Source organism: Hyaena hyaena, unplaced genomic scaffold, assembly GCF_003009895.1.
Source record: "Hyaena hyaena isolate Hyena2069 unplaced genomic scaffold, ASM300989v1 scaffold_1151, whole genome shotgun sequence".
In the NCBI taxonomy this organism is placed as follows: domain Eukaryota; kingdom Metazoa; phylum Chordata; class Mammalia; order Carnivora; family Hyaenidae; genus Hyaena; species Hyaena hyaena.
In genome coordinates, this window is record NW_024081785.1 from 1 (window position 1) to 25,935 (window position 25,935).

A 25,935-nucleotide genomic window follows, 5' to 3' on the forward strand; every position below is an offset into this window, starting at 1 on the left:
CTCTTGAATGCTGACAAAAACTGAGGACTGATGGATGTGGGGGGGAGGGGGAGATGGGCATGGAGGAGGACACTTGTGGGGATGAGCACTGAGTGTTATGTGGAAACTAATTTGACAATAAACTATTTGTAAAAAAAAAATAACAATAAAGTAGTCTTTCCTTGAAAAAAAAAAACAGAAAAACAAGCTGCAGGGATAGTGCAAATTAATGAACTACTTGATTAATCTAGCTATTTCTTCTTAGAAACAGAGTTGTATCTTGAGAGAGAATATTTTTATCCATCTCCTGTTTAACCAGTTTCATTCAGATTAAGAACCAATTGACTGAAACATTAAATTTTACCAAAAACATAAGCATCTTGTCTTCTTACATCATTGTCACTCAAGACACTAATTAAGGCTATTGAGAAAATATAGGCTACTTGCAACCTCGAGCTTTATGAAAGCAGTTGATGACTGCTTATAGATCTATTCCAATGAATGAAGGATTTGGATCTAAACAGAACTATCTTACTCTTCGGCCTCTGTGCACTTATAGTGGCAGTTTCCACATAATCCTATTCATAACATAGGATCACAGAAACATAGAAACTTAGAATCAGAAAGGAAGTTAAGGATTTAAGATTCCATCTTTAAAATAATTTCACATATATAAATATGGACTTCCCAATTCAGTTTGAATGATTTGAACGATAGTGGTTTCACTGTCGCAGAAGCTGTCTTCTGAAAGGTAGTCCTAGAGGAAGAATGTATACATATAAACTTATTCTTAGGTGTGTCTGGGGTGTTCCCTGAGGACTGGTAGGTGATTACTTTAGATATTTGTGGAGGTTTGAGGAGGTGGATAGACAGATATGAGCAATGAAATCAGGCTTGTCAGTGTGATTTGATTCTTACTCATGGGCTGCTGAAGACTGAGCACATTCAGGTCACCACAGACAGCCATCTGGTGTTGGACCTGTTGTTCTGCAGGTCACTCGAGGCCAACTTTCTCTGTACTCCGCATACCAGTGTGCCCCAACTGCACACACAGATTCATTGCTTATCAGAGTAAAGCATATCTAAGATCCGACTATAATGTTGAACACAAGGTCAATATTATATTGGGTATTTTAATGAATTGATACTACAAAGCATTAAAAAATTTAAAAAAGAAGCCACTAGACACATACCCTAAATCTTGATATGATTATTTCTGGGACAATAGGTCATTGTCCTCCACAAATCACTGGCATGCGCTTTGGCAGTTTCAAGTTGTAGAAGCTATATGTATACTTTCCTTCTCTTTCTCTCTCTCATTATCTGAGTAAACACCATAAAGTGTTAATATGTTTAACAAAAATATCTTCCATACCTTGTCCTATCTTCTCCATACAAACAGTAGTATTGTTTGTATTGAAAACTTCATTTACTAACTTAATCTTCTTTCCAATTTTTTCCATCGTAATGAAAGACAGTCTAGAATAGCTGTTAAATATACAGGTTCTGAACTTAGACTGTGCTAGGTTCAAATTCACATTGACCTGTTAAGTAATCTTTATTAAGTTATTTAATTTCTCTAAGACTTCTCTACTCACGAATGCAAGTGTAACAACTCTAATGTCTATTATAATGTTTGTATTAAAATAAACAATATGAATATATGTATTTATGTACATTTTTAAACTGTCTGACACAAGCATTAAATAAGTTAGTTATTATTATTGTTGCTGTTATTATTTTTTCACAAAATTAAACCCAACTATCTCATACCCTTATAAGAGTTCAATTATCTCTGGAAAAAAAAATCAATCTTCATCTCTGCTCTTGTCTTATGATGTCATCTTGGAATCAATCAAAGCTCTAGTAGAGTCGTTACCATATTGCATCATGGTTATTTATTTCTGTGACTGTCTCCCCGGAGAAAATGCCCTTGAGGGAGAAGACTATAATATTAATCATTTACCCTGAGAAACCAGCATCAAGCCTCATGCACAGAACACACTTGGTGTTAATGGCCACAAACCGTAGCTACCAAAATGCTGCTGTCATCTTCTAGGACAATTAATTCATCTATGGAATCAAAATGATTCAATAAGCACATACTTAGTTTTGGGTTAAACAATAAGGAGCAAAAACTTCATGATTCCTTATGATAAACAATTCCACGTCTTTTCTTTTATATGCATACTTGTTACTTTAAAGGCAAACTTAGTCAATAAAAGGAAAATCACATTAGATATGCAGAGATTTGTCACTTAAAAAAAGAAGCAAATACATAAAATTTTTCTAACATACAAGTTATGCCATGTTTATTTTAACATATAGTTAAATTTAAAAATCTGAAAATAAATTCTTAAGAGTGATGTTCAAGCCCTAAGGTAGTATAACAACTATCAACATATGTTATCCTTGTTGACAGCATTAAAGTGATAAAATTTTAAGTTTAAGACAGACAGTCTATCGAAAGATCAATTTATGCAACTTGGAGATTGTCTAAATTAAAACCATACATGATAGTCAGCCAGTGATATTGACATCTTCTTGCCTTAACGATTCATAAATTGATAAATGTTATTAAGGTAATTGTATGAGCAACTACTTTAAATACATATTTAAATGATAATAAATGGAATTTAATTTCTCTGGGAAATAGATTTCTGAAATAGATGATATTTAAGAGATGAAAAGCTCCTAAATCTATCTGGATTTTAAAGTGATTTTATAGTCAAATTAGTAATAAGGCTTAACTTTAGGAGGAAAAACAAGAAAAGTATACAGAAAATCTCCACGATATATTATGGTAAATGACAGTTACTGTCTATCAGTTACGACTAAATTGAACTGAAATAGTAAGAATATATATAAATAAAATATCTAAACCTAGTCTACTCAAAACTTTTTAAGGAATTTACTAATCATTACTTCATATCTCCTCTTTTGTAATAAACTATATTTTTTAACACTTACCACCTAGAGGAAACTTTACATTAAAAGGGTTTAGTAATGGAATTACAAATAAAATTGAAGCATCAGTCATAACTGACATAAATATTTGAAAAAAATGCACTAAGTCACTAATATAGCTGATGATCAAGACATAGAAGCAGGAAAATAGTGACAATTTGTACATATTTAGAGTTACAGATGTGCCATGTTGAAAATTTATATAGTAGAATGAAATAAAAATGGTGTCATTACTAAAACATCCATAGGATAGTAAGTATGAACTTCAGACTAGTTGGTGTCTTGAAGATTTTCAAAATGTTAAGACTATTTAGAAATTGTTATTTCTTTTTTATATAAGTATTTTCATTTCTAATTAAAAATCACAAAAGATTTTTGATTTGGGTAATTGCAGATTAGATAATTCAGACTAATCTTCCTTCTGAAGAAAACTGTATGGAAAAATTCTGCTTGGAGGCATAGGAGAGCTAAGAAATAAATAATTACCAGGCCAAGGTCCAGGAAGAGCAGACACAAAACCAGACATAAGAACTCAATATTCAGAATTTTTTCAACTTTTGGTTGTTTGCTAATTCTAAGAGATTCTGAATATATCAGTTGTCAGCTTCCTTATATTAAAAAGGCAAAGGCGGGAGAACATAGACATCTAAGCCTGGGAAAGCCTGGTAAATTCCTTGAATTTGCCCAGGACCTAATTGGGCTATATACCCTTGGGGGAAAGGCTAAACTAGAAATAATCTGGCTCTCCCAAGGACTATGGCCCTGAAGAGATGGTGATTAAGAACTTTCCAAAAACAGTGACTGACATCTACCACAAATTCAGTAAGTTCTGAAAACACCAAGTTTAAAAAGAAAATTAAAAGGCATTTCGAAATACATTACAGTAATACCTTTGATCAATGAACCAAGGCCGACTATCTTACAGGCAGCTACAGAATCAAAGATTGATTGCCATCAAAGGGAAAACTATAATACTGAGAGCTGATAAATCAATCCATTAAAAACTAGAAGATAATGAAATGATACCTTTAAGTGCTGAAGGAAAATAACTGTCAAATTAAACATCTATAACCAGTACAAATATTTATTAAGGATAAAGGTGAAATAAATTCATTTTCAGACAAGCAAAACTGAAATAATACTTCTTCAGAAAATATACAGTAAAGAAAAATCTAAAAGGAATTCTCCTAGAAGATAACAGTGTACACAAATAGCATCTTGCAAAAAGGGGTGAAGAACAATGAAAGAGAAAATATACTTATATTGGTATTTACATACATTAACAAACCTCCTTATAGCATATACCAAGAAGGCAATAAATAGGAATCAAACGCCCTTGAGGAAAAAAGGTCCAATTAACATTAGGCTTTGATAAGTCAAGATTCATGTGAGAAGTTCTAGATTGTTTTTTAAGTAGAAATATTTTTTAAGTAGAAAATGAGTGAATAAAGGAATGTACAACAAGGGTGAAAATAGAAAGACTTCACTAAAATTTACATTTGATTATATTTGTTGTTATATTAAAGATAAATGGATAAAATTCTAGTTATTTTTTAATGTATATTTATTTATTTTGAGAGAGAAAGAAAGACAGAGACAGAAAGAGGCAGAGAATCCAAAGCAAGCTCCAGGGCATCAGTGCAGAGTCTGATATGGGGCTTGACTCACAAACTGTGAAATCATGACCTGAGCAAAATCAAGAGTTGGAGGCTCAACCAACTGAGCCACCCAGGTGCACCTCAAACTCTAATTAAAACCAAAGTGTGCCACACTTGGTTGAAAAGATCACATTTTGTTTATCATTTACAAAACATTAAGATACAGAAATAATAAAAGTGAAGAATGCAAAAAATTATACCATGTAAATGTCAATTAAAATAAATTGATGTAACAATATTAATATAAGTCATTAGGGCCAAAAGCATTTATAGAAAAAGGGGTGCATTTCACAGTGGTAAAAGATTTAATTAACAGAAATTCCTAACAATTCTAAATTTTTGTAACAGCAAAGTACAGGTTTATAATGTATGAAGCAAAAGATTATAAAGCAAACATAGAAATAAACAAATCTACAACTCTATTAAAATGTTTTAATAGGGGTAATTCCGTGGCTAAGTTGGTTAAACAACTGACTTCGGCTGATGTCATGATCTCATGGTTCATGCATGGGTTCTAACCCTGCTTTGAGCTCTACGCTAACAGTGCAGAGCCTCCTTGAGATTCTCTCTCTCAAAATAAATAAATAAACTTTAAAAAAGTATTAATAGAATTCTCGTTAAGTCCTTAACATAAAAGAAGAAACCACAAAATCAGTGACAACTGATCAGAAGGCTTAAAAAGCATGTTGAGGAAACTTGATTTAATTGTGATTTTATACTGTGCATGTATATAAGTGTGTATGTATGTATTTCACTGTTATGTCATTGCAAACAAAAACTGCAAATATTTTTTTATTTGCAGCCAAACATAAGGAATTTCAGAACTGAATTAACAGTGTGTACTCCGACTACAATGCAATTAAACTAGAAACAATATGAAAAAGTTAACTGGGAAAAAATAAAATATTAGAACATAAGGACATAGTGACTCTCATTAAAAGACAAGAGGCATAAAAGCCACAAATAAAAATATAGATATTACTGACAACATCAAATTTTAAAAATTTTAGTTAGGAAAAAATATATATTTTAGATGCTAAATATTCTAGATCCTATATATGTATATTATCTGCATATTTATAAGAAAAATAAAGAATCCAATAGAAAACAGGTGAAAAAGCATAAACAAGCATGTATGATCAAGAAATTCTAAAAGACAATGAAATGTTTGAATGTTTTTTTCAATTTTAGTTTTTTTAAGTTTATTTATTTATTTATTTTGAGAGAGACAAAAAGAACATGAGCAGGGGAGGGGCAGAGAAAGAGAGAGAGGGAGAAACCCAAGAGCCAAAAGTGGGCTCAATGTGGGGCCTGAACTCAGGAATCCATGAGATCATGACCTGATCTGAAACAAGAGACGGAAGCCTAACTAACTGAGCCACTGAGGCACCCCTGTTTTTCCAACTCTAAATTAAAGCAATAATGAGACACAATTTCTTCTAAGACATTGACAAAATATTAAACAATAATTGCTTCTAATAATAGTAAGAATGCAGAGAAGAACATATTTAGCGGGGATATGATAACTTAGCCAATCTGGAAAGTAATTGAAAATACCTACCAAAAATTAAAATACAATTATCAGTTGATAAAATAATTCCACTTTTGGAAATCTATTGTCTAGAAATAAATATATGAGTACATAAAGACACAAATAGAAATGTATGTCTCTATCTATTGAAACATTGCTTATAGTGACAAAACTAGAAATAACATAAACACCCATCCAGAAAGGAATGGACTAAAAAATTTGTGATACACATACTTACAAAGGAAAATTATACAGCTGTTAAAGATGAATTGGTGTAACAAAGATGGATTGGTCTATGTCTATTGAGCTAGAGGGAAGTTTGCAATGTGCTTTGTTGTAAGACAGATATACACGGGCACAATATCATTTGACGAATAATAAGTATCAGTCTTAATATATTGATTCTTAGATTACACACATAATACAGTGAAAGTACTGTAACTGAGTCCTGAGATAATAAAAGCAGAGTGAGGAGAAGAGGCAGAGAAAGAGAGTAGATAAAAGAAAAGAAGGAAAAGGAAGAGTTAACAGTTACTATGAACTTGCTATAAGCCAGGCAACAGAGCAAAAACTTGCAGGTACTACATCTTTACAATATGTGACTGCATATATTAAGCTTTGATAACTAATAATGAGTTAGGTACTATTTTATTTCCAGTTTTACAAGATAGGAAATGACTACAAGTTGTTATTTGCCTTGCTATAATAAGAAGCAAAATAAGAATTATTGCAAAAACTTAGCCGTCATCCAAAGGCTAAAAGATCATGTATCATCCAAAGGCTAAAATATAACCAATAAAATCTAATTCTTTGAGTCCTTTGAAGAAATAGTTTATTCCCAAGAGATAGCAGATTAGTTATTAAATACTTTTATACTTATTCTAGAGGATCCTCACTGCTAATGTGGCAATAATTACCATTAACAAAATAAATAAAGGATTCAACAATACAAGTTTTTTAAAGTAAATGAACAAATATGTGAAATAGCAAAATATATTATTTCAATCTAATCATTTCTAAGGGAAATTCGTTGGGATTGAAAGGGAAAGAACTATTGAAAATAAAATGGCTACCTTTCAGTAGAAAGTGCAGAAATCTTTTTTCATAGAAAGCAAAATAATATGAATGCATTAATATTTTTGCATTTACTTCTTTTTGTTAATGGAGGTTAAAAGTGCAAAGAGATATTTAATATTAACGTTATTTGCAACAGCATGGGGCCTTGCATTTCACCAGCTTCCACCTAACAAAAATTGTACTGCAAGTACATATTTGTGAGCTTATTATTTTAGTTAATAACATGCTCGTTTAGAAACCATGATAGAACTGGCAGCTATTATGACTACAAATAAATGTTTATTTTTGTAGTTCTATATTTTATAACATAATGACTAAAACAGGGAAATTTAACCATTAGACTTTGTGAGTCAGCTAATACTATGTATCTTTTAATAGCACTGCTTGTTTGACAGATTTACTAAACATGTGATTCCAGTAGTTGAAAATTCACCACAAGAAACAGATACTTAGATTTTTTTTATACAAGTAATTTTGTATGATTTTTCATTTACATATGACAAATGCATTAAGCCTTATTCTCTTAAAAATAAAATACCCTTATAAAAATAAAAATGGTCTAGAAAAATAAATTTTAGAACTATCAATAATTTGAAAGATTGTAAAAGATAGTTCCCCCGATGTATAGCTAAAAAATAAAAGAATTATAAAATGAAAGTTTATTGTAAATTATGAGATAATGATATACACAAGATAAAAGAGTATATAAAAGCTCAAAATCAACAAGAATGTATTTCTTAAATGTCCAAGATACCTCCTACATATAGTATGTAATTTGTTTTTTTTTCTTTCCAAGCTCATATCCCTTCTTTCAAATTACTATTTTTCAGTGAAAGAATATAAAATGATCTTTAACAAGCAAACCACAGTATTACTTGTAATAGAGTTTAGCAAATCATTCACTTTTCTGGTAGCACTATAAAAATAGAATGGTTTAACACTTCTTTTCTTCCAGGACACACTTATCAAAAAGAAGTCACTCAGTGAACTCTTATTCCAAGTAACTTAAGGATAGTACTTATTCAGAAATTATTTTGGGTGTGAGTGTAATCTGAAAACATTTGCCATTTCCCTAACTCTATTATGAGATATCTTAAAGGAAGTTCAACAGGCTTTAGTAAAATATCTGATAGAAACCAGCTCTATACAAAAATAAAACCACTGGAAATGGCTAATATGATTTTTAATCTGTCTTCTCTCATATTAATTCCATTAAAGGATAATTAGATACATAAGCAATAATAACAACAAAAATAAGGCATTATGCAGTTTATGATACATGCAGAGGCAAATATACAACAAAAATAGCATAAGTGATGAAAAGTCATAAATAGAATTATACTGTTATAAGATTATTGCATTATATATTGATTTGACTACATTTAAAGGTAGACAGTGATATTACAGATACATATTGTAATTCCTAAAGAAAATACTAAAATAAAAATGAATTACCAGACATAACTAAAAAAACTATTAGAGGAGACTTAACAAAAAAACCAAAAATATTCAAGTAATCCTAAGATCAGGAAGGAAGAAAAATGGAATAAAGAGCAGGTAAAAAACAAATAACGAGATAGTAGACCCAAACATATCAATAATTACACCAAAAAACACATTAATTGAAGGAGAGAAATTTTTACTAGATTTAAAAAGTAGGGGCCAAATAGTATTTATAAGAGACAAATTTTTAAATAGGAATATTTAAGGAGAAGAACACTACTACGGATATTTCATAATGATAAATGGATCAAACTAACAGAAAGCTGTAACAATCCTAAAGGTATATGCAACTAAAAACAGAGCTTCAAAATACGTTAAACAAAACTGACAACTCTTTGTGAAGAAAAATGCAACAATTGAAAGTTTCATTGGCTTCCCTATTAAATTGATGGAATGACAGACAAAAACAATCCAAACATTGCCAAATATAGATTCAAAGTGAGAAATAATACTACAATTTCCACACACATAGGTTACTTTTTGTCAATAAGTTCAACCTAGATGAAATAGACTTATTTATAGACCTAACACAAAACTGACACAAGAAAAAAATGAAAACCCCATATCTAAGAAATTGAATTCATGATTAATATCTTCTTACAACAAAAAAAAATTAGAAATAGATAGCTTCTCTGGTAAATTCTCTCAAATATTTAAAAAAGAAATAATATTAATATTAGATAAATTCTTTCAGAGAGTAGAAAGAGAATGGGGCACCTGGGTGTCTCAGTTGGTTGAGCATCCAACTTTGACTCAGTTCATGATCTCATGGTTTGTGAGTTCGAGCCCCGTGTCAGGCTCTGTGCTGACAGCTCAGACCCTGGGTCCTGCTTTGGATTTGTGTCTCCCTCTCTCTGCCCCTCCTTTACTCGTGCTCTGTCTCTCAAAAATTAATAAACATTTAAAAATTAAAAAAGAAAGTAGAAGGGGAAAAACTTCTCAATTCATTTTATGAAGGCAAGACAATCTTAAATCTAAAATCAAAGTTATTGCAACATTATAATTCTACATCAATAATAGTCATTCATGGGTATGCAAAAATCTTTAGCAAAATGCTAACAAAGCAAAGCCAAAAATGCAAAATTAAACACTGAAACATAAATGTAACTTAACAAAGTAAAAGGAAAAAAATAATACAATCATCTCAATGTATGCAGGTTTTTAAACTAAAATTTTGATAAAGTTTATATAAATGTTTATAAAATTTGTCATTCAAAATAAAATTGCAAAACTATCAAAAAATTAGAAAAAAATACCTTTATGACAGTAGGTAAAAAAATTTCTTAGGACATATAAAGTTATATAATTACAAAGTTCAAAACTGATCAATTGTACTTCATTAAAATAAAAAAAACTTATGCAAACTAGAAATACACTAATAGGTTTAATACCTAAACCACAGCTTGGGAGAGTATAGTTGCAAAATCTGTATCTGACATAGAAATTGTATTGAGTATAGAAAGAACATTTACACATTGATGAAAGGAGAAACTTCCATTTAAAGTTGGGCAAAAAAGGAGAAAACAAACAATTTTCAAAGAAGAATCCTTATTTATTTATTTTTGAGAGAGAGAGAGAAGAAGTAGGAATGGGGGAGAGAGGCAGAAGGAAAGAGATGGAGAATTTTTTTTTTAATGTTTTTATTTATTTCTAGGAGAGAGAGAGAGAGAGAGACAGCGTGAGCAGGGGAGGGTCAGAGAGAGAGGGAATCACAGACTCTGAAACAGGCTCCAGGCTCTGAGCTGGCAGTCAGCACAGAGCCCGACGCGGGGCTCGAACCCACGAACCGCGAGATCATGACCCAAGCGAAAGTCGAACGCTTAACCGACTAAGCCACCCAGGCGCCCCAGAGATGGAGAATTTTAAGCAGGCTCTATGCTCAGGGGAAGAGTGAGGAGGTAGGGAAGAGTGTTTTTATTTTCAGCAGTGCTACTATTGTATGAAATTCTATTACAGTTTATATATATAAATATATGTATATAAATATATATTATATATGTATATATATTATGTATGTATTTTAAGAATGACAGTGCGTGGGGGGCTGGGGGAGAGGGGCAGAGCGAGAGAGAGAAAGAAAAATCTTGAACAGGCTTCCAGCAGTGTGCAGCCTGATGAAAGGCTCCATCCCACGAACTTACCTGATCGTGACCTGAGTCAAAATCAGGAGTTGAATGCTCAACCAAATAAGCCACTCAGGTGTCCCACAAAAGATTTTAAATGGCCAATTGGCACCTGAGAAATTAGTAAGGATTATTCGTTTTCAATGTAAAGTTAAACAACAATAAAATGCTACTACATTTCCAGTAAAATGACTAAACTTGTAAAATAATAATGTCAAGTATAGGTTGGTATGTGAAACAACTGAAGCAGAAGACAGTCCTGTGAGAGTATAAAATGATACAACTATATTGAAAAGCTTTGTTGGCAGTTTCCTATGAATTTAAGCCAATGATATGCAGAAATTTTTCTCTTAGATATTTGCCTAAGAGAAATAGAAAGATGTGCTTTTCATCATCTTATTTTTCTGCTTTTGATCTTCCATTTTTTGCTCATGTGTCTAACAAATTTTACACTATGTTTTATCTTCTTAAGAACTCATCTTTTCAGTCAAAAACACTATGTAGGCATATGTAATGTTATTTGCAAAAGCAACAACAATAAATGGAAACTAGTACTCAGGGAATAAATAAATTATGGTGCACATAAATGATGAGACGTTAGTTCAAACATTACAAAGTACGTTTTAAAAACATGCTTGAGGTAGGAAAATATAATGACCTCTCAGCATTACTTGCTACAGCTGTAGTCTCATCTTGAAAACTATCTTCAGGTACACCTGGGTGGCTCAGCCACTTAAACATCGACTCCCAGTTTTTGCTCAGGTCATGATCTCACAGTCATGAGATAGAGCCCTGCATTGGGATCTGCACTGACAGCATGGAGCCTTCTTGCGATTCTCTGTCTCTGTCTCTCTATCTCTCTGTCTGTCTGTCTGTCTGTCTGCCACCTTTCTCTGCCACTTCTCTCTCTCTCAAAATAAATAAACTTAAAAAAAGAGAAAACTATCTTCCCTTGGCCTCAGAATGCCACACCACTATGGCTCTTCTTCATTACAATGTGCTCCTTCTGTGTCTTTGTTGTTTCTTTCCCTTCAAACATTAAAGGGCATCAGAACTTAGTCTTCACAACTCCTAATTTCTCTGTTAAAACTCTCTCTTTAGTGACCTCATGATTTTCATGACTTTAAATATATCTATACATGGAAGACCACCAAAATGATTTCCAACCTGAACATGTCCCCTGCACTCCAAATGTTTACCCCCCAACAAAAATATGTTTATTTACATATTTATTAGATACCCCCAACTCTTCATGCCCAAAGCAAAGTTCAATTTATCTCCTCCCTTAGTAAACAGATCTACCATCCATCCATTTGTTCAGGTTAATAATTTTCATCTTTCTTCCTCACTTTTTTTAAGGCTTATTTATTTTGAGAGAGAGAGAGAGAAAGAGAGAGAGAAAGAACAAATGTGAGCAGGGAGGAGCAGAGAGAGAGAATCCCAGCCAGGCTCCTCACTGTCAGAGCAGAGCACATCTTAGGACCCAAACTCACGAACTGTGAGACCATGACCCGAGGTGAAACCAAGAGTCAGTTGCTTAATTGACTAAGCCACTCAGGTACCCCTTTCTTCCTTCCTCACATCCATCCCATTAAGTTCTCTTGGCTCTATCTTTAAAATATATCTCTCATAACCATTTCTCTCCACTTTGGCAGCTACCATTTTGGTTCAAGCCTTTTATTCTCCCTCTTATGCTCCTTAATTGCCTCTTAAATGATGTCCCTGCTTCTACTCCTGCTCCCTATATTCTCTTTAACATATAGCGCCCAGAGTGAATTTATTTAACATACCGTATTATGTCACTACCCTGACCTAATATGCTCCAATGAAAGAAATCCAAACATGTTTACAGATTCTTCTCAATAGATTACAAATAATTTGGTCTTACCATTTATTACTAGGCTTGTATATTTTCTTAATTTTCTACTATAATCATATAATCATTTATTGCTTCCGAAAAAGAAAAAATATATATTAAGCAGTTTCACAAGTCAAGATAGTAAAAACAATTAATAAGAAAAGAACATTTTGAGAAGATAAAAGAAATGAGAAATAGTTCTATTGCAATACATGAATATTTTATTTTATTTCTAGAAGAGTAAAATTAATAAGAATGTACAGAAATAAACTCTCAGGTGAATATCTATTATCTTTTATTATACATGAGTATAACTGCTGTTACATGATTTACTTTATAATATCCAAGTGCTTATGAAATTTTTGTATTTATATTAATAATACTAAAAAGAAGACATACCTGGGAATATCATTATTGGAATTGATCACATTGAAAAAACCTAACATTGAAAATAAAAGCTAAATTACCATGCCACTAAACTAATCATGTAAAGGTTAAAAGCAATGCAGATACTTAGTATCTTTGTTTTTCCAGTTATTTAAGGATAAAAATTTCGAGATGATATGGGTCATACGATCTCATAAATTTATTATGGACTCATATAATATTACAGATTTAAAGAAACACAAAGGCATCTGGGACAATTCCTTCCATGTCACCTAAGAAAAGAGACCTAGAGAGCAGAAGCCACTTTTCTAATTTTGCACAGCCAGATATTGGTAAAAACAAATGCTTGGAATCAGTATCCTACAAGTTAATCTGTTGTTTATCTCTGAATAAGGCATAACACTAAATTTCCATATTGTCACTGTTACCCATACTGTGGCCACATTTTTGTCACATGAGCATTCTGAACTAGCATCCTAACCCAATGAATCTACAGCTGTGAAGACAAGAAGATGAACAACAGTTACTGGCGCAGGGGTGAGGATCACTACTATCTTTATGTTTAATTTCCATTCCATTCCCAGATTAGAGGTTGTCAAACACAGTGCACTGTCTCAACCATCTCAGTGTTGCTAGACATGGATGAAGCTAAACAGTATTATGGTAAGCAAAATAAGTCAGTCAGAAAAAGACAAATACTATATAGTTTCACTCATATGTAAAATTTAAGAAACAAAATAGATGAACATAGTGGGGTAAAAAAGAGTGGCAATCCAGAAAGCAGACTCTGAGCTACAGAGAACAAGTTGGAGGTTTCTGGAGAGGAGGTGGGGAGGGCAATGGGTTAAATGGGTGATGGGTATTAATGAAGGCAGTTGTGATGAGCTCTGGGGGTTATATGTAAATGATGAATCATTAAATTCTACACCTGAAACTAATATTACATCGTATAACTAACTTGAATTTAAATAAAAACTTGAAGAAGTTATGAGAGGGGATGAAAAAGGAAGGGGTAATAGAGTGAAAAAAAGACAAGTCATCCACTTATGTTGTAGTCAGAGCTACCATATTAGTGTACACTCTTAAAGTAGGAAGCAATCTTAAAGACCATTTAGCATAACTTCACGACATGCCTGTGAATCTCTACAGCATGCTTGTCAAGTGCTTTTCTAGGTTGCCGTTGAACACATTTTTGTGAAAATAAAACAATTATCTCTTAAGACACTTCATTATATCTTTGAATAATTCTGTTATTCAATTCAAATTTTAAATTTGAACATGACTTTAAATGTGTGTTCCATTTAATTTCTCGCTATGATGCTATTTTATTAATTTCTTTGTTCTATTAACAGATACTTGTAAAGGGGTGTGTGCATGTGTGATCAGAGTTAAATAACCCTCCAGTTGAAATCTGAATAAAACAGAGTCCTAAGTGATTACCACCTTTGTAATAACAATAATTTTATTGTATCTAGGAGTTAAGACAATTCATTTTGGTTCAAACTTTATAAAATTTTAAAGCACATTATTTTACTTACTATACAAAAAAAAACTAATGAGGTAATGTTATTAATCCCAGTTTTTAATATTTACAGAGGTTAAATGACTTGCTTAAGGTCACACAGCAGGTAAAGGAAGTGCAGTTTGGTTCTAGAGTCTTTGCACCTTAGCCACTTCCCAGTCTTAATACAATATCCTATTAATGTAAACGGAGATTTAATTGACTTTTTTGTTAGGCACCTCACACACACGTATATTGAACTTATGTTGTTTATAAAACAACAACAGCAATAAAGATAAGAGAAAATGAAAATATCTAATGCCTGTAACACAGAAAAGTCTCACAAAAATGCCACCCTGACACTTTTGACTATTTCTGCTTTAAAAAAATATATATATACACATATATAGGCTAACTAAACATATATACAATTCTCTATTCCTGTAGACTTTCTATGTCTGTCGTTGTTATTGCTGTTACAGAGATATTCATAGTATCACAAGTTGAGACTATTATAATGAGAACTTCTCAAATGGAAATACTGACAAATGGACTTGAGCTAATTTTTGTTCCTGCCTAAAACATTAAAAAATTTCTTCATTCAAACAATGATGATGTATGATTTCCTTATTCCTTTTGTAAAAGAAAGATTAATCCGCAAATCATACTTGGATGTTTCCTCGATCTTCAGCCATTACCTCATTTTATTTCTCCTGAAATCACAGCAAAATGTCAGCTATAAAAGGTATAAAGGTATGGGTTGTTTTGTTTTTGTTTTTGTTTTTTTTGCTTGTTTGTTTGTTTTTAAACAGGCTTCATGCCTAGCCAGGGGGCCCAATGCAGGGCTTGAACTCAAGACTGAGATCAAAACCTGAGCTGAGATCAAGAGTTGGATGCTTAGCTGACTGAGCCACCTAGGTGTCCCCTGCTACAAAAGTTTATATTCCACTTAGTTGTGAGTTTTGATTTCCACACCATGTAATTAGTTTCTTGTATAAATTTAGTAATCTTGTTAAGACAATTCATTTGGCATATTCACAATTTGAAGATGCTAGGTTTTAGAACATGTACATTTTCTTTGGGGATAGCAATTATTCCCAAATGCTTCCATTGTCTTAAAACATAAGAAAAAAGCTTATTATAAACATTTATCAGATGTGTGATATTTGAAAGCTAATGGATCTAATTTTAATTGCATGCTATCTTAATAATTCCAACAAAGACATGGAAATAATATCTACTTTAAATTATTTCAGTGTTTAGTGGATACATGTCAAAATCAATAGAAGAAAGCAATTATTTCTGATACAATCTTAAAGTTATAAAATTTGAGATAATTTTGTGTATGTGATTTTTATGCAGCCTAATTCCTTTCTTCACAAAGATATGATGTATTTCTTAATAGTTAAGGCAGGAAAATCTATGTCATCTATGTGTTATATAGACACCACAGGGTATCGTCTCTCTTCTAGTCAGATGTCCTGGTCTAACACTACCTGCAATAGAACTTAGCTCTATGCCACAAATTACTTAAATGTAAGTTACTCTAATGTCCATGTTTCCATTCTAGAACAAATAGAATGCTCACACAGATTTTTAGATTCCAATTTAGGAAATGTGTTTTTTATGAACTATGCTAGCAACTTCAGGCTGTTTGGAAAAACAAATTGCTCCCGCATCAGCCAATTACAATTTAAGGAATAAGGAATGCAGTAATGCATTTAAAACATCTAAAGTTACTTGAAAATTTTAAATATTTATTTACTAATTTGAGAGACAGAGAGAGAGCATGCATGCAAGTGAGTGGAAGAGGGGCAGAAAGAGAGAGAGGAAGAGGGAGATTCCCAAGCAGGCACCACACTTAGTGTGGAACCCAATATGGAGTTTGATCTTAAGACCATGAGATCATGACCTAAGCCAAAACCAAGAGTTCAGTGCTTAACTGACTAAGCCACGCAGGTGCCCCTAAAGTTACTTGAAATGTTTAATTATACTTTTTGTATAGTATGGTATTATACCTAAATGTCTCCAGGCATAAAACCTCAACAGAAAGGTAACTTATTTTAACTTCTTAAGTATACAAAATAAGAATATGAATTTTTCTCCAGGAACTCTAAAAACAATACACTCTAGTAAATCTTTTCCACTGTTTTCTGTAGCCTCCAGATACTAACGATCCATTTCATCTCTACCCACATATTATCTACTCCATTTGATTATTGTGCCCTGAGTTTTTAGTCTTATCTGTTATGATTAAAACCATTATTATCTTCCACATTGAATAATAACAAGCTTATTTGAATGGAGCAGCAATTCATTAATTTTTCCCCTGAGGATATGTGATCTTTACCTATCTAACTTATGTAACATCATAGGAAAAGAAGACAAGAAATGGAAATTTACAAAGCTAAAACAGAATCTCTTAGAAAAAAGGTCAGAAAAATGGAAGAAGGATTTCTGATGTTTCCTGAAACAGATTTATTTTTATTTTGGCAACATTGTTTTCATTTTCCAACATGGTTAAAGCCAAGAGACTGATAAATTTCCCAACCTTCAATTTTTTTTTTTAAATTTTTTATAGCTTATTTATCTTTGAGACAGACAGAGCATGAGTGGGGGAGGGGCAGAGAGAGAGGAAGACACAGAATCTGAAACAGGCTCCAGGCTCTGAGCTGTCAGCACAGAGCCTGATTCGGGGCTCGAATCCATGAACCATGAGATCTGACCTGAGCTGAAGTCGGACGCTTAATCAACTGAGCCACCCAGGTGTCCCTCCCAACCTTCAATTTACTCTTCCTGAAAGTCTATTGCTCCATTCTCTCACACACCCTCCCCATCTGAGAAACTATACTGACATCACATTTCACACTCTTAAGTAGGTTACTGGATCTTCTTGTTCTTCTGAGTGAGATTTTAATGCTAACAATTTTGCAAATATTTCGATGGATATGTTAGCAAATAGATATGCAGATTCATATCTTCACATTTGCTATTTTTCTTTCAATTTTGGAAAAGAATAGTGTTGAACTCTAAGTTAGAATTTTTTAAAAGTCTATAACTTTTGTGCCCTAAGAGTGTTTTTTAGGCATTTGAATGTCTTTAATGTAGACTGAATAATTATCATTTCACCCAACTGTCCAATGCAGAAGTCCAAACTCTCATTAGGTTTACCTGAAACATTTTCAGTTTCTACGTTGGTTAATATTGTGTAAGAAGAGGTGAGTGGAGTGAAGAGAGTCAATCCACAAATACAAATAATTCTTTCTTCCTTTCTTGGCTTTATTATGGAGACCTGATTTTGTGGTGTTCATATGTACTGATCAACACTTGAAAATCATTAGCCACAAGCCTTAATGATGTTAATAATCCTCCTGAAATCTTTCATAGGATTAATATAAGCAGCAATTTAAAAAATCCTTAATATTGTCTTTCTCATTAGTTCTCAAACTTTGGAAAATATTAGAGTCATATAGAAGAAAAGATTTGTTAAAACACACATCTGGGCTCCACCCCCAGATCTTCTGGGTTGGGGCCCAAGAACTTTCATTTTTAACAGTTACTTCTGCTGTTTGGAGTTCACACATTGAGAAACACTGACCTATTTTGTTAATCATGGTCATTACAAATCAGTAGTTAATTAAGAAGAAGAAAAAGAATATATAAACATCTGTATCTATCGATAACATATCCATGCAACAAATCCAAAATTTTCACTTTGGATATTGATGCCTAGTGGGTCGTAACCTTGAGAAAGAGAGAGAGGGGAAAAAACATAATAGAAATTAAGATAATTTAAAAAAACAAAAAAACTCTCAGAAATATTTCAATGAATCTGTAACATATTATGTATAAGAAGTATGATTGGTTCTCCACATTGTGGCTTTAGAATACATACATAAATTCTGACACTCCCTCCAAAAGGTGAGCCTGACTCCTCTCTTCTGTGAGAGCCAGACTACAAGGCTATTAATGAATAAGAGAAGTCAGCAACCATGGATACTCATGAAACCTGTGAAGATGCCAAATGTAGCAAGTGAGGCTTCCTTCTAACAAACAGCACCAACCTCCCAGCCCTGTGAGTGAGTCACCTTGAAACCAAATTGTTTGGCTCCAATCAAGCTTTCAGATGACCACAGTCTCAGCTGACATTTTCATTACAATCTCATGAGAGGAGACAAGCCAAAAGTGCCCAGCAAAGCAGCTCCATAAATCCTGACCTTTAGAAACTGTGATATTGTTATTTTAAAGAATTAAATTTAATAATATGTTGTTACAAATCAATAGCTAAAAATTACTATTGAAAAAGTACTTCCAGTTTTACTAACAAAATCTTCTCAACAATTACAAGTGCCATTTTAAATTAACCAAAGAGATCTTTGGTTAAACCTATATTTTAATCATGTATCACTCTTCCTGTGTTCTCATCAAAGGGAAAAACAAGTGAAAGAAATTGGTGATAATGTATCTAAATCTTCATTTTAGTATCTACTGCTTCCATATTTTCAATTTAGTATTATCAACATCTGTGTTTTCAACATATTGCAATATGTAGTGACATGCAGAGTGTTGATAAGGCTGTTCTACACTATCGTCTCTAAGATTTTCTTCTCAGCAGTTGACCCTTATTACGCAAGTTTTGTTGGTAATGCTTTCTCAATCTTACTATGTTGCCAGGTAAATTATACAAATATACAAATTATATTAATTTGTACATAATTATACAATATACAAATTATATTAATCTTATTATCTGGTCAACAGTTATTATATGATACATCTGAATGTAGAAATTAAAATATTTTTAAACATCATCTTTGAATTAATGAAATAAAGTATTTATAATTACGTTTATTGGTTAGTTGCAATCATCATTATCCCTGCCAGAATGTAAAAAGCAAAGACTGTCTTATGCTCTCTTATATCCCCAATCCATCACAGTGATGAATGAATACATACATGTATTGATAAAATTAGTGAAAAATACACACTAAATATGAGCATTGTATGGTTTGTTTATGTACATGAACTTTAATTCATTTTAAGTAACCATTATAATAAATTTTCTTTCCAAGTTGAAAAAGTTTATGAATAAAAACTATCAACATTACTTTAAGGTAACTTAAGATGATATTTTCTTTGATACTTTAATATTAAAGGTCTTATTGCTATCATTTTTATAAGAAACAGATGCTTTAGCTGTTGAAACTTTCAAGAGATATCCTTTTCAGGTTGGTGCACCTTGGTGGCTAAATTGTTTAAGTGTCTGTCTTCAGCTTCATGATCTCAGGGTTTGTGAGTTCCAGCCCCATACTGCACTGACAGTGTGGAGCCTGCCTGGGATTCTCTCTCTCCCTCCCTGTCTCTGCTCCACCCAACCCCTGGCACACACACACACACTTTCTCTCTAAATAAATGAATAAATATTTTTAAAAATTTTATAGAAGTCCTTTTCAAGCAACCCTAAAAATCTCCATTTGATTTAAACTTAATAATCTGGTATATTAGTACATTTACATAAAATAAGTGCTTAAACAGGATATTATCCCATTTTAAAATTTTCCAGGTTTTAGGTGGAGGATATAGAGGAAGCTTGCTTCTACTTTAAAGTAGACTCCATTTTTATTTTTTAAAAATTTTAAAAGTTTTTTTAAACATTTTTATTCATTATTGAGAGACAGAGAGAGACAGAGCATGAGCATGGGAGGGGCAGAGAGAAGGGGAGACACAGAATCTGAAGGAGGCTCCAGACTCTGAGCTGTCAGCACAGAGCCTGATGCGGGTCTCGAACTCACAAACCGGAGATTGTGACCTGACCCGAAGTATGATGCTTAACCAATTGGGCCACCCATGCACCCTAGTATACTACATTTTTAAAATTTAAAAAGTATACACCAGTTTGCTTTCATACAGTACCAACTTATATGTGTGACTATTTTCACCTCTCTGTAAACCTGGTTTTTTTCATGTCTATATTCTGAACACTTAATTGAGAAATATTAACTGTCCTTTGTGGCACATACTTTCCAGGAACTGTGCCCATTTTGCAGAAACATTGTTTTCATCGCCTCAAGATGACGATGTAGTTAGGATACAAAGGCCAGTTCGCAACAAATGATTGCTACCAAAGGCTTCCCTATGAAGTGTGACCACAATTAATAATAGTTTTCCAGTTCCATAAAGCTCAAGATAAATATGAATAAGGTGAAAAGACTTCCCTGGAAAAGACAAGTAAAAGGTATATTGTTTGAGAGGAATGCTAATATATTAATGAAATTGATGACATTAGTGATTTATTTCATTGACAGGATTTAGAATGAGATTCATTTATCATTATCCCACAGTCATTCATCAGCAGAATATTGCCCCAAGCATTTAGCCTCCTGTTAGCAATTTAAGTTTTCTTTGTAGTAATTATACTGGAGAAGGATACACTATGTTTGTGGTCCACTTGATTATAAATAAAATATAAACAAAATTAATATTTTATGGAAAATCATCTTTTTATATTCTGCAAGTGGTAGTTCTATTACTTTGTTTTACATATTTATATTGCTCTATCTTCTTTCCTACCAAAATTACCTAGTTTGAAAAGACAATTAATTTTAATTCTACAGTAATACTCTTCTCTTCAAAAGGAAGCATGATAACAAACCTCTAGTGATGAATTTAGATAATGTCTACTTGATATGTAAGATATCAAAGACATCATCAGATAACATCAATAAATCACCAGCATATGCAGCGCATGTGTACACACACACACACACACTCACACAGTACTATAATACCAGGCAAGTACAACCACAGTTTAGCCTGGAAACTGCTCTGGCTCTCCAAAGTTAAAGGCCCTAAAGACCCATTTTGGAGTTGGAATGATTCAGTGAGACTGTCTCACAGCAAAGAAAATTAGAATGTAAGACTCATAGGAAAAGCAGCCTCTGGACAACTAGCCAGAATTCATGATGTTTAGACCAAATCCTGAAAACATGGCACCTGAAGATTGCAGTTTGTAGGTTAAATCTAGTACTCATATTTTCTTATTGTCTAATTTGTTCAAGCTAGGAATAAAGGTGACTATTTTCTCTTTACCATTAATGGACGATTTCCTCAACAGATTCCTGAGTTGTCTCTCAGCACCTTAGCTTGTCTAAATCCCTTTTCCAACATTAGTAATTAACAAAGAATATATACAGAATAATTTATTGTGGTAGACATTTTTAAGTGAGTTCTTTCTTAAACTTAGCCATAACAAGGTATTAAACTTTGTGGAAATGAATGTAATTCAATTATTTAAAAAATGGAAAGATGCTGAAATATGGATAAGTGTAATACACTGTGGCATCCTACCATAAAGAGTTAAAATGGGAAAGGGGGATGCTCGTGTAGGGCTAGGGATAGATGGAAAACCCAGAAGATGTCAGAAAACCTTCAGAGAAGACATGAATTTCAAGCTGGATTTTTCAAACGAGTAGGAGTGCACGAGATAGTAAAGAGTGGTTTGAGGATATACTAGGAATATGGTATACAGATTTTGAGATGACATAGGGAACAGTGAAAAATTCAATGTAAAGACAATATAGGATGCATGATGGAATGTACAGGGATAGAGAGGAGTGTAATATAGAGTACTTAGATAGAGTGTACTTTAGTGGACTGGTAAGGAGTATAGGGTGCATGATGAAAGAGGTCACATCGGTGGAATGGAGAGAATACAGGGTTCATGGAGACAAACCTGTGAAGAGAAGTTATGGCACAAACACAAAGACCCTGTGGATGCTACTATGGAGTTCTTACTTTATCCTTCAAGGAATGGAAGAGTCTTATACAAGAAAAGAAATTATCAAATGTGCAAATTATGGAAAGGACATCCTAACAGCTGTACCAGCAGTGGTTAGGCCATCCAAACAGTCAAAGCAAGACTTTTAGACTTTGCACAAGCTTCAAACCTCAAAGATAGAAATCACTGATTAAAGAATTTTAGGCATTGGGACTTGAAAAAACATTAGATGACTCAGATTTTAGCAGGTCAGTTTAGATCATAATTTATAAACTTATTATTTGATAGTATATTATTTGATAGTATAACCAGAAAAGGACAATGGTAAGGTCAAAACAAACCTACTAACCAAAAACATGTTAGCTTCTCACATCAAGTTTGACACCAGAATTATGAACCTAAGCTTCAACAAAGCCAACATATTTTTAAAATATGTGTTTTTTAAATGATACTGGTTTAAGGCATTATGTTAGATGCTAAGACTAAGTTAGATGCAGGAGCAGGGGTGAGAATGGAATAAGTATCATGAAGTAAAAATGGTAAAAATAAATAAATAAATAGGGCCATTGGCAGACATTATAACCTTTGCATTTCCATTTTTATTTCCTCAATAGTTTCATGGCTTTTCTTACCATTTTAAAACACATTAGTGTAGTTTGGATGGATAAATAATTTTAGAACCCAAGAATCCATAATCTTAGTGACAAAGGCCTCCGTGAGATGAGAATGAAAGGAACCAGAAAACATTCTTGTGCTGATCTACTTGACCTGAATGCTTTATGTCTTACTGACTGATTAAATCAGTTCCCAGTGCTACTGGAGTTTAAAATAATGGCTGAGAAAATTAGAATGAGTCTTAAATTTACTGATAATTTTGACAAATGTTGAAATCTGGTCCATGTGCAGCTTAGCCCATTATGCTTCAGTGGTTTTTAGCGTACAATGTACTTTTAAGATTTTTTTCCCCAGATAGAAATTGTCTGCCTTACCTTCAGCGAAATTGTATCCTCAATGAAAGATCAGATTAACTGGAATAAGCGCAATGCTTATAAATTTGGATTAAGAGAACACAGCTGAAAGGATGCTTAAAATGTATCTTTAAACCTAAGTGCAGAATTTCCATACATACCTTGAAATATGTATTGGGGTATTAAATGTGCTCAGTAAGCTAAGCAATGTGTTAGATAATTAATAAACATTTAACAGCATTGATTTTTACAGCCTGCTTTATTGAACTTCTTATCAGTATTGAGCAGATGGGTCATGACTATGAAAAATTATATTTTAAACATGATTACAATATGTGAATTATATTTGAAAAATACTGCTCAGTGAAGCATTTACAAATGTAATTTAATGCACAGAGCAAGACCCCAAAGTTAAGGTATTTTTCCTACATTAAATATAAAAGTACTGATATATAAGGAACATTACACGTTTGTTTGAAAATAATTTAAAATAAAAAAATAATCCCCTATATTAAAGCATATAGTTGTATGTACAATGTCAACAAGGAGTAAACAATTCAATTGATTTTTGTTTTTCCTTAGTATATAATAAATTCATTCATACCACCCTTTATAATCATCCTCGATATATTAACAATTATGTTTTAAATTTTACATGACTACTGTAAAGTTTTTATACCTAAGATAATAATCTTTCTGAATGATAGCCACTGCTTAATAAGCCTTAAATTGCAATGGAAACATACATCACACAAACACACACACAGACATACACACACACACACACACACACACATGCATGTATGCACACACATCAAACGTTAACTGAACCCTGTCACAGGATTGAGAAAATACGAAAAAAAATTTTTGTATGTTTCCCTAAATTACTTTATTTTAGGGGCTCCTGGGTGGTTCAGTTGGTTAAGTGTCCGACTTCGGCTCAGGTCATGATCTCACAGTTCGTGGGTTTGAGCCCCGCATTGGGCTCTGTGCTGACAGCTAGCTCAAAGCCTGGAGCCCGTTTTGGATTCTGTGTCTCCCTCTCTCTCTAACCCTCCCCTGCTCAGGCTGTCTCTCTCTCTCTCTCAGAAATAGTAAATTAAAAAAAAATTTGCATGTTTCAGCCATTGGTTTATGATGACACAAGTATTTTTTTTTTTAAAGAAGTAAAGTACAGGTAATGTTTTTTTAGAAAGTACACTAAGACTAAAACAAGTTGTAATTGAAACTGTCACAATTTTAAAGAGAAGTAATCGGCCTCTAGGATGATTTAAAACTTGAGCTGTCCCTGCCCACAGTGCCCCAGGTTGGTTAATATGACCAGTAGCATGTGGCAGTAGTAACAGTATGTCACTTTTGAGATTTGATTATAAAAAGACTGTGGCTTGCATCTTAGAGTCTCTCTGTCTCATCATCCACTCTCAGAGAAGCCAGACTGCATGCCAAGAAATTCCAGAAAAGACCACTATAGCAAGGAAGTGAAGTCTTGGGGTAACACCCAGCAAAAAACTGGGGCCTGGAAATAACCATGAGAGAGAATTGGGAAATGGATCTACTCTTCACATAAAATCAAAGCCACATCTTTGAAACTTTGAATCAAAACCACTCAGCTAACCATCACTTAGATTTCTGATTCATGGAAACTATGAGATAATAAATATTTATTATTTTAAGTTGCTGACTTTTGGGGTTATTTGTTAGCAATTGATAAATACACCAAATGACATATATAGCCACTAGTACCTAAGAGACATAATGCTTGATAAAAGATCAAGCAATCATGGGATTGCATGTCCGTGTTTATTGCATATACAATCCAGTTTTAAAAAGTCAGATGTATACAAATAATATGAGCTAATATAGAAAAAATGTGTAAGAAAATTATGATTCTAAGGAAATGACATTGAAATACAGGCAATAGAATCATTTTGTTGAGGGCCTACATAAAGTCTTATAGAAAAGCTGCAAGTATATTGATGTGTAAATGATGACATGATTTGGAAAATTTAAGGCACTCTTGATTGAAGGCAAAGTTGTACAAAGACCTAAAAGTGAGAAAGGACAGAAAGTGCATAGGAAATAACAAAAAACTTATTTGGGTTAAATACTTAGTACTTACGTGCATATAGACATAACTATATCACATATATAATGAACTAGAGAAATGACACTTATCTTTGAGACAGAATAGGTTACTATTCTAGATCTAGTTTAAGTGACATATTTGTAAGGTCTCAAAATATTTTGAAGTTTTATTCAGGCTTTTGTAAAGTGAAAATCATATTACAACAAATTTACTTTTTCTGACTTCTAGTGTAATGCTCTTTATGCCAAAACAAATCCACCTTCTTAGTCTGACTTCAGACTTAGAATGGATTAGCAACAGAACAAATTCTTCTTCACTCGCATGTCATCCAATTCTTACTGAAATCTACTGTTCATTGTGAGTTGATTTGTTTTGACAAAAGATTTTGATGTGCTAACCTGAGAGAGGAAAGAATTGTAACTTCACCAGCAAACATTTCTATATAAAAAGAGGATGGTCAGGGACCCAAGAAGGTATACTTTTGCAGGATTACTCAATTATAAAGTAAACTTTATACATA